Here is a 16,345-nt window from a genome sequence, read left to right on the forward strand (position 1 = left end):
TAAAAAATGTATGAAAGGAGATTAACCTTAGAATGGGAATCGAAAATTAAGTTACCCCTGTTACCTTTTCGCCATTCGTTAGCCATTTAATTTTGTTAGTTAACAGACTTATTGTACTCCATATATGTGGTAAAGAATAAGATTTACACATTGCGTTAAACGAAGAGCTAAAAATTTAAAACCAGTAAGCTTTCGGCCACACATGCACCTTTGCAAATATCTTCGTAATTTCCCATACTTCGACTTGTTGTGGACTTGCTGACCACCAGAAATGATCGAGGGTTGTAGGAAACGAGATTCCCTTGTAACGTGGTATTTGGGGTGCATAGTCTATACATTACTTGCAAAATATTTCAGACGATTTTCATTTCGGACAAAAGAGTATCCAGAAATAAAACCGTCCGAAATTTTTTAAGCGACCGAATTTTTAAGCGTCCAATTTTTTGCAGTACATTTTAACGGTTTTAGGTACACAGCCGGTGGGTAAACAAACCCGATGATCAACAATGGGTTTTTGAGATCGCAGAAAAAGTGGGCACTTCGAGTGAGGGCTTTCCACAAGTTGGTCGAAATTATTCAAAAAGTTGCTCGACATTTCTGAAAAAGGTGCTCGAAAGTTGCTCCAAAAAGTCCAAAAAGTTGCTTTTGATTAAAAAAGTTGCTCGAATGTTGCCCCAAAAATTCAAAACGCTGCCGTTTGTTATCAAGACAACTTCTCCAAATATATGCTAAGTTGTCTTTGAAGGTAAGATTTCTAAGTATTTTTATGTAATTTCACTGCAATTGAGGCTAAATAACATTTTTAGGCAAAACTGTTTTGAATCACAAGGATTTCTTTCACTGAGAAAAATCGCGAAGATATCGATAACTTCATGTTTGCTGACTAATTTTGTAATGTTTTAATGAGGAATAAGTTAAAGGTCGAAACGTCTTCGGAGGTTCCACGAAAATCTTCGGCAAACTTCCTTAACTGATCTTCGGAAACGTTGGTGTGGCCTTCGGACAACACTCGGACAATCTTCGGAGATCTTCGGTCTAGAAATTGCTCAAAACGCAGCAAGTTGCTCGAAAGGAAAAAGAGGTCGAAAAGTTGCCAAAAGATACTTGATAGTATTTGTAAAATCTTGAGGATGCAGTATGTTCACAGATGTTGTTGCAGTCAGTAATTCAGTGCCGGCATAAACTACGTTTCAGCAAAGAGTCTGAAATGTTTAGGGGTATCGGATGGACTTTGCGAGCATTTATGAGCATGCGAAAACATGCAGGCGAATACCCGTCTGTTTAAAGTCGCTTACTTAGCTACACCAGTATAAACTGGAACAAAAATAATATTTGAAAATTTACTTGTTTGTTCGTTACAATTCCTAGTTTATACTTTGAAAAGCGAGCGGTAGAACATACACGGGAAACTCAACAGGTATATATGTATTCTATACCTGCCAACTTTTTCTGGGTCAAAGGCGTGAGATTTTTATCCTGAGAGTGCCAGGATTTCCGAAGACGATACGACAATGTTCGAAGTTTTCCGAAGACGTCCGAAGTATTCCGAAGACGTTCCGAACATATCCCGATCCCAGTGCGTGGACGTGTTTTGCTAAACACGACCTCGTTTCCAATGCTTTTTTTTTGTCAAAACTCTGAGATTTCGGGGAAAATATCGCCATTGACTCATTTTACATGGAGTTTTCGTTTCTCACATTGGTTTGAGTTTACATTTTTTGGGAAGTGTGTCGTTTGTGGTTGTAATAACTCACATTTTTCGGCCAGGCGTGAGGAATTGATTCGTAAGCGTGAGTTGGCGTGAGATCGAAGTTTTCAACTCGCAGGCGTGAGAGTTGGCAGGTATAGTATTCGCTTGTTCAAGCATTGGGAGATCAAGCAGACGTTCAAGGGTTCTCAAGACCTGACTTTAACTTTCCAAACTGGAACAAGACTGTTGAAAATAATAAAAAATACCGTATTCCCGTGTTGAAGCAAAAGTTGAGAGCTTCTACAAACTGTAATACTATAAGTAGAAAAGTATCTCTTTGGTGCCCATACACTTAAGCAGTACGGATTGTGTTTAACAAGTTTCTTATCCTTTGGGCGCTGACTAACTTTGTTTTATGACGATACGAAGTTTTGAAGTATTATTCACTAAGAAAAATCACTTCTTCTGCGTGTCCGTTGGCGGTTTCAAAGTGTCCGTTGTCCGTCTTAGAGAGGTGTCCGTCTTACAGAGAGATCTGTTACAGAAGAATGACTGAAAAACGGCAGGGACCATCACCAGGTGTCCGTCTTATGGAGGTGTACGTCCCCGGGGGGTACTCCCATAAATTTCAGATAGGGGTGTGCCGCGAAGGTTCTTAAACCCTGACCCTATTTAAGGATAAAGAAAGCGAAAATTGATACCCTTTTTAAGGCCCAAAACCGAAAAATGACCCTATTCAAGGGGAGGAGAAGCGTTCCGTGACGACCCAAATAACGGCTAACCGCGCACGGCAAGACACAAATCTTTATAAAATCGCCAAAAATGTCCAAAACTTTTTGCAAGTAGTGTATTTTAAAATCTATTTTTCTTTTTTTCTCAACAGCAATTCGCTTTAAACAAGCGGAGAAGACACCGCCCCGGAGACGATGGACTCTGGGAACGAGATTATCTGGGTCGCGAAGTCGCGTGTGTGACACGCGTGTGAAACTTCCCAGCATTCTTTGCAGACAGTTCGGCCATGTTGGAGAGCTGCTGCATGAATCGCTATAAAATCTAAGGTTTGTAATTTCGCATGGTTCCTTGTCGTGTTAAATTCCTTTAATCGTTAAAGTGATATACTATTACTCACTTTGTATTTTTTAATATTCCCTGATATTTTTACAAACAGGTGGCGTGCCAGAGCTGTGTTGCAGTGTCCATGTGCTAGAACAGAGTGTTGACGGAGTGCAGGTAAGCTTTAATTAGGAAAATCAGTTGTAAATTTGATTTATTTAGGTAGTTGTGTGTGTTAATAAGGGTCTCTGCCCCTAGTTGATTGTTTTTCAGTGTAACTAAGAATTTTTCTCCTGTTTGAGAAGTGTTCACGCCAACGCCGCCAAATTTTTGTTGGGGGGGGGGGGGGGTGGGGGTGGTGAGAGTAGTGGGGTAGGGTGGGGGAAGGATTTCCCTGTTAGGTTTTGTATAGGCAGGTTTGCTGAAATTTAAGTTATCAGTTAATGTTTTGGCGGTTTATTAGCTGTCAGTTAAAATTTCAGGCCATTTATTCAGCAATGAGTAAATTTGGTAGCTTGCGAAGCCCCCAGATGTGTTGCTAAATCCTTGATATATGGACCGTCTTCATGATGGTTTGAAAACGCTTTGGTATTTTCCAAATTTTGGAATAATAAAAAAAAATACTAGCTGCACAGCCGGCGGTTTTGTTGAGGTTAATGTGCACATAAGCAAACAGAGCTTTCATGCAAAACCACCAGCTATGCCTGCTAAGAAAATACCAGGGTAAAACTGAACCACAATAAACCTCTAAGGTGAGTGTAGAACAACTTAAATATGTATATAGAAAATTAAATAAATTAAATTAAATCCTTTAAAAATTGCGTTTTTTAAATTTCAGATTCCATTGTTGGAAATATATTTGCCCCTACGCAACCAGGAATTCAGTGAGATCAGATTCTCAGGTATGGAAATCTTTTACCATTATTTATTTTTATACTGCATGCATGTTTTCCCATATGAATCAATGTGTGGTTCCAGAAAATATCCATACCCCCCACGGAAGGGATTTGCCCTATGACCCCTCCCACCCCTCTGGAAATTCCAATTTAGCTTCATACATTGCTTTAAAGTTTTGGGTCTTTGTGACCCCCCCTCCTCCTGGGAATTTCTAATCCCTTCTGTGGGGGGAGTATGGATATTTTTTGGAACCACACAATATACCGGTACCTTGAAGGCAAAAAAGTGGTTTAACAGTAACTGCCAGCCTCAGTTTTTCATTTGTAAATCTTGGTTAGTTAACATTACCATCACTATTTTCTTGACACCAAATTTTAAGGGGCTTTGTCACAGGGTTTATCAGAATTTTGAAAGGCTAAAAATTATATTTGTGTCCTAAGTAGGAAACCTAAAAATAATTGTCCATTTTTATTTTACCCTTAATATGCTGAAATTACTCCCAAAAAAACACATTTTTTAACTGTTAAATTGATTTTTTGGCGCTACGGTTCTAAATTTCTCTAAACTTTGCTAGAAATGTGCTTTCTGACACTGAACTTAAGTTTTTGATGAAATAACATTTTACTTTGGCGCATATGCATAAGACAAAATTTGGACTTCCTGGGGTTTTTTTTTGCTGAACCATTCTGAATTTTTTTCCTTGCTCCATTCCTTTCGTTTTTCTCTGCTTTCTAATTCTCTCTATCTTCTACTCTGTGCATCCCTTCTACTGGCCTGAAAAGTTTTGGTCTTAATCAATGGAAAAGCCTGGAAAGGAGACCATATCGATCAAGTGCGGGTATATTGGCCTGTTTTAGCACCATATTACACCAAAAACTGATCACGTTTTTTTTTCGATTAGCTCTGTCGGAGTGTAGTCAATATTCAAGATGGACAGTCCTGTGGAAAGATCTGTCCAACCTCTATAAGTCGCACATCACAAAAATCTGCTAATTTGTTAATTGGTGACGTCACAAAAGGTTGAATGGCCATCTTACAAATCCCAGAATAATCCGGGCTTAGCACAGTAAGGGTTAATAAAATTGCTTTATTAGAAAACTGAAACTGTCAATAAGCATCTTTGGCTGTGGATGGCTGAGGATGGAAATGGATTGCAATTTGAAAAGTTCTGGCTTTAGTTTTCAAGTTGTTGACGCATGTCTTAAAAATTTCAATATTTATAGTCGTAGGATGAATTCTATCCACAAATTAAGGTGATATCTTCCTTTAGATGTTCAACTATAAATGTTTTTTATGAGTTTATTTGCCTACCACTAATTTCAGAACAGTTTAGGCCAAAACTCTGTAAAATCCCCGTGACAAAGCCCCCTTAACTTACTCTCATGAAAACTGTTGTAAGCTACATATGTAGCTTAAAATCATGTCTTCACTTTATACTTCAAAATTGATAGGTTTTTGGGTCTATAGTAAATGCTAGTATTGAACTCTATCTAGAACTGTAGTATACCTATTTCTCTTTGCTAGAATCCTGTTCTATCCAATTATTAAGTTACCAGCCGTACAGTTATACACACTAGGCACAAATAATCATTTTTGTCTAAATTTTTTATTTCTTCTTTACAAACAGGCAGCCGCAACAAACTACTTCAGAAGAAGGAGACAGAGATGATTATCATCCATTAGCATTATTATTCTAGTTGATGATTGATTGCAATCCAGGAGCCAGGTAAACACTTGTGTTCTTATGCATTGATCAAATCCAAACTTAACCTGGTTCCTTCAAGGGCATCCCTGCAGGGCACCTTACCCTCAGGAAACAATCAGGGTTTTTTTCTCTTACTATTGAAGATTGGGGAAAATTCAGGGATATAATTGATCTGAAAAATTAGGAAAGCGAATTTTCTTTTCTTTTTCTTTACAAAATAACTAACTTACTATATTCTGAACTACAGTTGCTGTAACATCACTGACTGACAAATGACTACACATTCAACAGCTAGCAGACTCTAGATGAACTGGAACCCTATAACACGCCCACAACAACTGCCATTGATTTGTTGCATTTTTCAAACAATTTCTTCATGTCCTCAACAAAACTAAATTTACTTCAAACAGCTATTACTGACTGGACACAAATTTGACTAAATAAAACCTTCTGGACTGAAACTCTCAGTCACTTTACACAACTCTTAAAAATCCATTCTGAAGGTGACTTTTACTTACTTCAATTGCCAAGAACAATTTTTCTCCAGGCTACCGTCACCAAGACAATCACACTGATTAAACTACTGATACTCCTGGGTTCAACCCCCCACCCCCACCCCCACCCTGCACCCCACTTTTTTAATACATTTCCCAGTTTTGCCGAGGTTAAGAAAGTTTGGATTTGATCATTGCACTGCATGACCTAAACCAAGTTCTGCTTTTGATCATGCAAGACCACAGACATGCCAACTAATGTAAATAGTTTTTCTTTGAAATACAATTGCCAGCTTGCAATCAAATTTTTCAAACATCTTGAAAGTGGATACAACGTTCATGTTTGTTTGTATTTTGTTTTTATTACTGTATTTCCTCAGTTACCTTCGTATGGGGCCTTACTGTATTATAAAATTTTTTGTCAAACTGATACCAAGGGGAAACATTTTAGAAGAAGGTTTTACTGACATGACTGTATTAGGGGGAGGAGGTTCTCAATGCTAAAGGGCGGCCGGGTTCAGAGGTTTGTGTTCATCTGAGTACTACATGGTCAAGAAAAGAAAAAAAAATAGCCAAGGGGTGCTAAATGTAGTTTGCAGATGGACTTGTAAATGATTATGAATCCAAGCCAAAGCTATGTAATTACATGTGTGTGAATTGAACGTACCACTGATTGTCATTTACCATCAACAAAATTACACATCATTCTGATCAAAAGCAGGGAATTTCTAAAATGAAGAAATAGATTTTGGTATGCCAGTGGGAGGCTTATTCACACACAGATTAAAAATGTAGGTTTGTTAGAAAGGGTTCTGTGTTTAAATTTCAATACAAATGGGGGTATTTGCTGTCAATCCAATCACCCACTATTCAGATGAATCAAAGTTATGTGTTTATGTTGATTAAAACAATTCTATCCCACACTCCACCCAAGTCATTCTGCAACTTTCCCAAAAAATTAGGAAACTGGCTAATAGATAATTTGGGGGAGGGGGAAGGGTCACATTTTACTGTACATGCTTACAGTATACCTGAAAATAGAGGGATTGGGAGCTTAGGACCTAGAATTTTATGTAGTGGGTCATGTTTATAGGGGAGATGGAAAAGTCAAAGAAATTGAAAAAATTCCCATGCAACACTGCATTCAAAAATGCACAAAGAAGCGGGAGCCATAAAGGAAGGGGAAGGAAGTAAGGAGATGGAGAGTTCAGACCCCCAGCACCCCCCCCCCCCCCACCCCATGAAAGGAATCTCTCTGTGACTTTATTCACCATCAACAGAATTATTTCCATTCAAATCGAAATTTAGATGGGGTTAGGGATTAGGGATACCTTAGTAGATTGCAAGTTTACTGTCAATATAATCCATCCCCGGCCTCCACCCCCTGGACTAACACTGCAATTTATACAAACAATTTAAATTTGCCGGATACATTGTATTTATTCATTCCTGAGTCCCTGTTTCTTGAATCTCCTGCCATTCAGACTGAAAGTCCTAATTAAAAGGAGTTTTTGCGATCTTGGATAAATTATTCATGTCAGGTACAAACATATGGGCTGGGTGTTGTTGGGGCAAAGTGGGGGGGCTTGACTGAGAAAATACAGTGAACTGGTTTAGAACAGTACATTTAAATGTTTTAAAACCGATAGACAACAACAACAATACACTTTGCTTTGTGTTCTTTTGAATTAAAATGGAGACTATACAGTTCAGCTCAGATTACAAAAAACTATATATATAAACTGAATGTTTGAAAAAGTCAAGAATATAACGTGGCAAATTTATAATTGAGCAAACTGCTGTAAATTTACTAGGTCTCTGGCTATTTTGGCTATTTTGACTGCTTATCAAAGTATTTTTTTAGATTAATCAGATTTTTGATTGTTTGGTTCACTAGTCTCAACAACCAAAATACAATTGATGGTTTTATCTTTACTCACTAAATATTACAGTTTTAACAATTCTGTGGTTTGCTGAAAAAAAATTAATCCTGAATGTTTTTTTTTTTTTTGCTTCGTTTAACAGAATTTTTCCTTTTCGTTTCGAAAATTTACGTTACTCAAAGGTCCTATCCACTTTCAAAATTGATTTTTTTTTTCATTTCTTTTCAATAGAGTTTTAACTTGACATCTGCTTGGCTATGCATGTCTGTGGCTCTTGTAGTTATTATACAGTGGCCCATGTGTACAAATATCACTTCTAAATTCCTTAACACTTATACCTTCAGCTTGAGTTGCAAAAAAGATTAGTTTTGAAATTTTGCCAAAAATTGCAAATTTGGGAAATAATTATTTTTAAGCAAACTAGTACTGCTTGGGAAGTTTGTTAAAAAAGACATTAAATTTTTCATTCTTTGTATTGAGTTTCCACTTGTCAGTACTGTGCACAATGTGCCGGAAAATGTTACAGTCAATTGAATTATTGATGAATGAAGGCAATTACCAGTGATTCACATTTTGCTATTGAAAAAGGGATTATTATTTTTTTTATTTTAACTAAATTCTCATTGCCTTGAAACATGGAGTTATTAAAAAGAATAATAGATGAATTTATGCAGGAATTAGAATTGGTTATTTCTCTGTGCTACAAGTATTCAGTAGTTCAATAGCGGGAGGTTCGTTTTTCTAGTTGCAAAATGTCAAATCACCAATTATATTTCAAATTCTCATTACTTTGACAGTAAGCCATTTTACAGTTGTCTGCTCAGTGACCTGGCCTTTGAATGGAAGTGAGGCTGAAGTTGACCTTGTTTTGATACAGACCGTCCTCACTGCTTTTGTTGTTTAAATCATGATGTTCTGATGCTAACTAGTTTGCATTTACATGATAAAGCAGATAGATTTGTATCAATGCAAGGTCACCTCCAGCCTCACTTCTATTCAAAGGCCAGGTCACTTGGCAGGTAACTGTAAAATGGACGTACGTTTTTTTTTTTTCCCAGGTTTTTTATTTGAATTTTAAAAACGGAAGATAAAATACAGGAAAAAATATTCCAATATGCTATTCATCAAGGAAATTCGAAGCTACAAAAATATCAAATATCTAAAAGCTGCATCAAAGAGTCAGTCTTGAATTATGAAAATGAACTAATGATAAATGCCGAAATAAAATTAATTCCACTGTGCTATTCGGTGTATCTGTGGGGGGTGGGGGTGGGGGTTAGGCAGGAGCTTTTGAGCTCCCAAAGGTATCAAAAATGTCCAAAAATGGGATCAGAGGTTTTGTTAAAATAATTTACCAAAAAGCATTTACTGTTTTTTTGTAACTTTTGCTGAAGGGCTAAGTTTATAATGTGATTAAAATAACTAACATTTGTTGCCTCGATTTAATTTGGCTAACTTTTATGATTCATGAATTGTCAAGAACTTACAAAAAACTTAACTGTATACTCCATTATTTGATTATGAACATGGGCCACTGTAAATTAAGTAACCCAGTAACAATTATGACCGCTAAAAAGCAATGTCTGTTATCTCTCAAACACAAAGACGCATTTAACGGTTTTGCGCTCTCTAGTCTTGTATACAATTAAGTCTCTCAATTCATATTGGCAGATCTGTCCAATTTTAAGTCCGTAAAATAATTGGAAAATTTCTTTGCAAGCTTAAAATAATATGTTATAACAAAATGCAAATTTTGTTATTTAATGTCTGTGACAGTCTTTTTGTAATCCCATGTGAAATGCGTCTTTGTGTTAAATATCTCATTTGATTTTTGTATTAAAAAGGTAGAAAATGTGCTAAGTTGCTCAGCTTGGAAAGTCGAATACTAAATTGCTTTATTTTTTTCTTTTTCTGAGGCGAACGTTTAAACATCAAACAAAATTGCAATTTTCAGATAGGATGCCTTAGCGAAATTTTAGTATTTACTTGCGCACGAATCTTTATAAAAAATATCATTTCTTCGCATGCCGATTTTTTTTCTCAAGAAAAAACAGTGAATTACAAAGCGCAATTTTAGCAATTTTAGACAGTGTAAGGCTATATTAAATCGCTGACAAGCCTGCTAATGTTTTCATATTTTTGATTCGGCGCTGCTTATTTTGTTGTTTTGATTCCATGCTTTCTTACGCCTGTTTGCTCGTTCTACCAAAATTTATCGTGACCGTGACGCGGCGTTGTGTGACAGTTGAAAATTTGAATACGGGGAGGGCATTTCAATTAAAACTCGACTTCCATTTTGAGCAACTTTGTACATTTTGTGACTTGTAAATACAACAGCGAAACAAGGTAGAGGTTACGTGAGAGTTTTAGAACAGACATTGCTTATTTTAGTGGTGGTTTTCTTTAAAGCAGAACTTGGTTTGTAGTCCTGTTATATGGTGTAATCTTTCATGCAACTAGTCTCGCAATATTCTCGAAGGCGGCGTGAAAAGTGTGTTACGTGAAACATTGCGCTGTGTAACATGCCGAGCAGAAGACAAAATTTTTACGAGACAGTTCGCTTCAGCGGTTGAAGAAAGTTGAACTAAGTTCTTCTTTCTGCAGCCGTTGAAGCGTCTTGTTTTGTAAGGGTTTTAACTTTCGCGCGGTGTGTTACACGGTTCAATGTTTTATTTAACTTGTCACGCCGTTTTCGAGAAGATTGCGGGACAAGTTGCGTGACAGATAACACTGTATGCAGGACTTAGTCATGAACACAAGTGTTTACCTGGTTTGTTAGGGTGGATTGCTGGTAAAGACGACAACACAAAAATTGCCTCTTTGTCTCTTTATTTGTGTTTTATTGTGTTACAAAAATAAAAATCTAGCCGATCTTGTCCCTGCTTGTCGGGTTGTTTTCACTCTGCTCTGAGCTGAAGTGTTTCTTCTGTTCCTCATTAATATTCCAACTTTGAAATCCTGGTTTGTTCATCTGATCCGCCATCTTTGATGTCGGCACTTGACGCACTTTAATGATATGGCCGTTTGCTCTCAAGTGGAGATGGCATAATGAGGGGAGGTGAGAGTTTGCTCCCCATGCCCTCTCGGTTTCACTCAACTACGTCATAATACCACGCTCATTTGAATTTGGAATATTTATAAGTTTTGAGTTTGTAAATAGATATGCGAAAAAAATAAAGCCGAAAATATTAAATTTAAGATGCGTGTTTTCAACAAATGTATCTCGAAATTTCCGTTGGAAGACTGGAAAAACCGAAGCGCTAAAATACAAACCATGTTCAGCACATTTTCATGGACGCCAAGAAAGAATCGAACGAAGAAAACCACTAATCTGACTCCCCGACCAAACCTCCTGCCGACTGTCATCCCACAAACTTCACCAAAAGAACACAAGTCATTTGAAACTCTCCCTTCAAAGCTGATACAAGTCTAGGACTTTTCTAATTTTGCGGTATTTAAAGCGAATCGAATAATTTTGTCGAAATAAGTCGAAGGTTAATGTTTTGCGCGCAAATTTCAAGCAGAAAATTTTTTTTTAGAGTAAGTCTTAATTTAATATTCAAGATTCAAATGGAATTAAAATGCAACCACGATGGAATTTTGCAAGTTGTTTTTGCCATATGTAAATTTGGTTTTGAATAGCATCGAACGCCGAAGCATACTCGGGAACCGAGGGCAGTTAGTCGGGCAAGACGAAGTTAACCGAGCGGGGAAATCGGCGAGAAGAACATTTCGTGCCAATCTTGCCGCTCGGTTTACATCGTGTCGCTCCGATTAAATGCCGCTTGGCTCCCGAGGATGACGAGTATTCTAATTTTGCGTCTCTGAAAGCGAATCGAAGAATTTGTCGAAATAAATCGAAGGTAAATGTTTTGTGCGCAAATTTCAAGTACAAAATTTTGAGAGTAATTCTTAATTAAATATTCAAGATTCAAATGGAATTAAAATGCAACCACGATAGAATTTTGCAAGTAAGTTGTTATTGTCATATGTTAATTTGGTTTTGAAAAACATCGAACGACGAAGCATACTCAGGAACCGAGGGCAGTTAGTCGGGCAAGACGAAGTTAACCGAGCGGGAAAATCGGCGCGAAGAACATTTCGTGCCGATTTTGCCGCTCGGTTTTACATCGTGTCGCTCCGATTAAATGCCGCTTGGTTCCCGAGGATGACGAATAAAATAAGCAAAAAAGGTTCGGTTCGTTCGATCTTGTTTTGGATGTTAAGATAAAGAATTCGCCTATGAGATTAAAAAATCGATTATCTCTTTATGAAACTGAGCTTTAGAAATATAGTTTCAAGCGAATAAAAGATATGCTGTTAGTTTTAAGATTGAAATTTGAGCTTCATTGCTAAGGAAACAACAACGCAAAGGCAGACGGGCGATTTTTGTCCGTCTGAACGACCTAGAATCGCGTTAATTTCGTTTTGAAATCAGTTATTTTTAATCGATAATAATCGTGTATAAAAATAGAAGTATTTTTTTACGAATTTGTCGTTAAAATGTTTTGCGCGCAAACTTCGAATAGAGAGAATTTGAAAATCTGAATTAAATATCGAGATCCGAATGACCTTTGAATTCAAACACGAATGAATTTTTAAGAAAACTTGGTAACTTGTAAATTTGGTTTTGAATAGCATCGAGCTACGAAGCATACTCGGGAACCGAGGGCAGTTAATCGGGGCGCGAAGTAAACCGAGCGGCAAACTCGGCGCGAAGAATATTTCGTGCCGATTTTGACGCTCGGTTGACATCGTCTCGCCCCGATTAAATACCTTTTGGTTCCCGAGGATGACAACGAAATGAAACATAAATGAAGAATTCGTTTTGACTGAAAACATCAATAATAAAAAAGAGAAATTTTTAAATTTTATTTTGGAATACATAACGGAAAATTAGCCTGTGAATTTAAAATTGAAATAATTGCTAATACATTTTCGAGACTTGTTTTGGTAATTAAGATGCGCAATTGGCCAAAAGAATAAAACGACAAAAAAAAAATATTTCGACTTTTAATTTAAAGATTTGGAAGACAAGATAAACAATTGGCCTAGAAAAAAAATAAATATAATTTGGATTTGGTCACAAAATAACGTTTTCGAGGTGAAGTTTGAAAGTCCGGATGATCAACTGACCTACGCTTCCAAATTTAAAAAATAAAAATTGAAATCTATAAAAGGGCAGAAATTTCTATTTTTTTTTTACTTAAGATGCCTCCTTCGCAGCTGTCACGGTGAATCGTCACGCAACACTCGGGAAAAAGTGTTGCGTGACGATTCACATAACAGATGCGTCGGAGACTTCAGATTAACCAATTTTTATGTTAATCTGAGAGGAATATAAGATTGTAATTTCATAAAAAAATTATTTTTATTTTCAGCTCGGAAAAAAATATGAATCGATTTATGTCGATAATTTTGGTCGATAATTTCTTAATTTTGCGCCTTTCTTAAGAAAGAAAATCCCTTAACAGGTATCAGCTTGTTCAGGAGAGTCCCAGATGACTATCAGCTCAATCTAGTGTCGCTTGTGAAATTCCAGTCAAGCCAGATTAGCGACATTCCTTGTTCAAGACTAACTCCAAAATCCAGGAAATGCACCGCCCCTGACCTGCACCAAAGCACTACTGTTTTACGTCCTCAACAACAGAAGATTTCGAGATACATTGATTGGAAACAAACATCTTTGAAAGCCAATTAAAATAAAGGTGTGGTATTCTGACGTAGTTAAGTAAAGCCGAAAAGACATGAAAAGCAAACTCTCACCTCCCTTCATAATGCCTCCTCCACTTGAGAGCAAACGACCAAATCATCAAAGTGCCCAAGTGCCTCCATCAAAAATGAACGGATCAGATAAACTCACCAGGATTTCTCAGTTGGAATATTGCAGAGGAACATCAGAAACACCCAGCTCAGAGCAAGAGTTTCCACAACCCTGCAGGGACGTTGATCGGCTAGATGAAAATCTGACCATTTGTTATGTGTGCGGGTGTGTGGGCCATCTCAGTTCCTGAAAATAATCTAAAATATACTAAGTTGAGTGGAGAATATAAAATCCACAAAAAGGAAAATAAACAAGCTCATTAGCACAGTAAGAACGGAAAATGAAAATGCCTACCCCACTTATGCCCCTTAACTAACTTATTTAAGAAGCTCTGTTATTGTAATATAATGATACAATAATAGTACTTAGACCTATGCTATAAGAGACTTTTGGCGGGAAACGTACGATTGCAAAACAATACTTTCTCTGTAAAAAAATGTCCTTTGACGTGTACTTAATAAGGCAATACGTAAGATTACCTAAGTTGTAATGACCCTTGCTTAAAATACTACATAAAGATCCGAACAAAAAAAGAAAATATATAACTATTAGGTTTCTTATAAAGCTACTGCGAGAATCTTATGTGAGATGATTTTGACAAAGCCCACTTAGATTCAAAGACTATTCTATACCCCCCAGATTGCTCTGTCTATACCTGATCAACTGTTAAGTCCTTTTCATGTGAAAATACTGAATAAATTAGGAAATGTTTTCTTCTGTGCTAATGAGCTTGTTGTGACACCTTTAAACAAAGGAGGCGAAAAAAAAAATGTAGTAAAAAACTAAGAGAATTTGTCTTTGCTAATTGATTGTGTAAGAAATGCTAAGTTTGCAGGACTGTAATTAATTTGAATTTGCGAAATCCTGGAGATTGGTATTGAATTAATAGTTTGTTTAACAGACACTGAATTGAATTTAATTTGACTCATTTAATAGCCAAAAAAAAAACGATTTTAGAAAGCCTCCTTTGTTAAAGGTGAAAAGAAATAATATTGTAGTCTAAAGTACCATCATACTGTTGATGTAATACAAAAAAAATATTCCTTGAAATTTTTTTAGTGTAAAAATAACAGTAAAAATTGTGCTGCAACCCAAAAAAGTTGTAATCAGTGAGGATGAAGTAGCCGACAAAATGAATTTTAAGTATGAAAAGATCAAATAAAGGCCTAGAGTATGATGGACATTAAAACTACAATGTATCTTACCTTGTAAAATAAAGAAAATATTTTCTTACCTACAAAATTCCTATCGAGGAGCTAATCAAATTTGGATTACAGCAATGACTTTTTGCTTTGAAAGAATGAAACGTCTTGCTAAGTAGGCAAAGTTGATCTGAGTTTTCATAAACAAATAAGTGGCTTCAGGAAGATGAAATTTAAGTTTTGGATTTGAAAAAAAGCGAATGGTCTTCGATAAAAAACAAAAGTAATAAAATTTGAGTGCTTATCGCGTATTCGCGATAATTCTTGGACACAAAACAAATGTGAAATATGTAAATAAACTAAGCAGATTTTACCTAAAGCACTGCACCAATTAATTTGGTTTAGTTTCTGGTTAAAGAAAATTTGATGGTTTTAGAACAATGTAACAGCAAATTAAAATTTGAGCCCTACATTTTTGTACTGTTTATGTTCAGAAAGATTTAAGAATGGTCTCAATTAGTTTTAATTTGGTGATGATGTTATTGGCAAAAATAAATTACCTAGGCAAGTGACTGGGATCTGTAAATTTTACTAAGAAACTGAAGCCTAATGTTATGAATCAAAGAACTAATTTTGGTTTCAAAAAAAGACAATTTGAGAAAAAAATGTGATAAAGCTACTGATCAGAAGGAATTTGTAAGCAAGCCACTTATTTTGCAAATGAATGGCCCCCACACCACACACACTGGTCAGTGTATTAATCTGTTTATATAACTAGCCACATGTGCATCAAAGTAATATAATTCAAATAATGTGTTTTTAATGTTTTTTAGCCCCCTTTTGGTTAGTAACTGTTGTTTGGTTGCGGCAATTTAGTTTGGTTGCTTGGTTGGCTTGCTAGCTGACTAGCTGGCTGGCTGATTTGCTGGCTGGTTGGTCCATGGGCTGGTTGGCTCGTGGCTCGTTGGCTGGCTGATTGGTTTGCTGGCCTGCTGGCTGGCTGGCTGGCTGGCTGGTTGGATGGCTGTCTGTCTGTCTGCCTGTTTGGTTGGCTGGTTGGCCGGCTGGCTGGTTGGTTGGTTGGCTGTCTGGTTGCTTGGTTGTCTGGCTGGTCAGCTGGTCGTTTGGTTGGGGGGGCTGGCTGCCTGGCTGGTTAGTTGTTTGGTCAGTTGGTTGGTTAGCTGGTTGGTAGGTTGATTGTTCGGTCCGCTAAGTGATTGGTTGGTTGGTGGGTCTGTCATTTAGTTTTTTGTTTAATTGTGTTACAGTAGTTGTGTCGGTTGGTTGGCTGGCAGGAAAGTGGGTGGGTGGGAAGTGGTTGGTTGGTTGTTGGCTTATTACCCCAAAAAATAACAACTGTAAAGAAGACCAGAGAATCTTTTTCACTTTGTGCACAAGTAGCTAGGTAAATAAACAGTCAGTATTAGTGTTCCATTGTAAAACAAATGTTTACCATGAGTAATCAAAGAAATTTTGGTCCAATTTGGTACAAAGGAGCATCACTGAGTTGTTAATTTGTTGAACGTCTGTAAAGAGGAAATGTTGAATAGTTATTCTATGATTCATGGTAAACACTTGTCAGTGAACAGTCTTTTGGTATAATATTACCTTAACATATACATTACACAAACAGTATTTACAGTTCAGCAAAAGTTCT

At 36.8% G+C, this 16,345-nt stretch overlaps 1 protein-coding gene and 1 long non-coding RNA gene across 2 annotated transcripts in view; one reads left to right on the forward strand and one right to left on the reverse strand.

Moving 5' to 3' along the window:
- Positions 1 to 16,345, reverse strand: part of LOC144637619 (uncharacterized) — a 114,311-nt gene that overhangs the window by 15,780 nt on the left and 82,186 nt on the right. The gene's annotated exons all lie outside the window — the stretch shown is intronic.
- LOC144639285 (uncharacterized) lies at positions 1,419 to 7,417 on the forward strand. The gene is made up of 5 exons (XR_013568106.1): positions 1,419 to 1,842; positions 2,574 to 2,748; positions 2,859 to 2,920; positions 3,582 to 3,645; positions 5,268 to 7,417. It is a non-coding gene; the product is annotated as an uncharacterized LOC144639285 (long non-coding RNA).

The sequence above is a fragment of the Oculina patagonica genome, chromosome 14 (genome assembly GCF_052425735.1).
Source record: "Oculina patagonica isolate OP01 chromosome 14, crgOcupat, whole genome shotgun sequence".
NCBI classification, from domain to species: Eukaryota; Metazoa; Cnidaria; class Anthozoa; order Scleractinia; family Oculinidae; genus Oculina; species Oculina patagonica.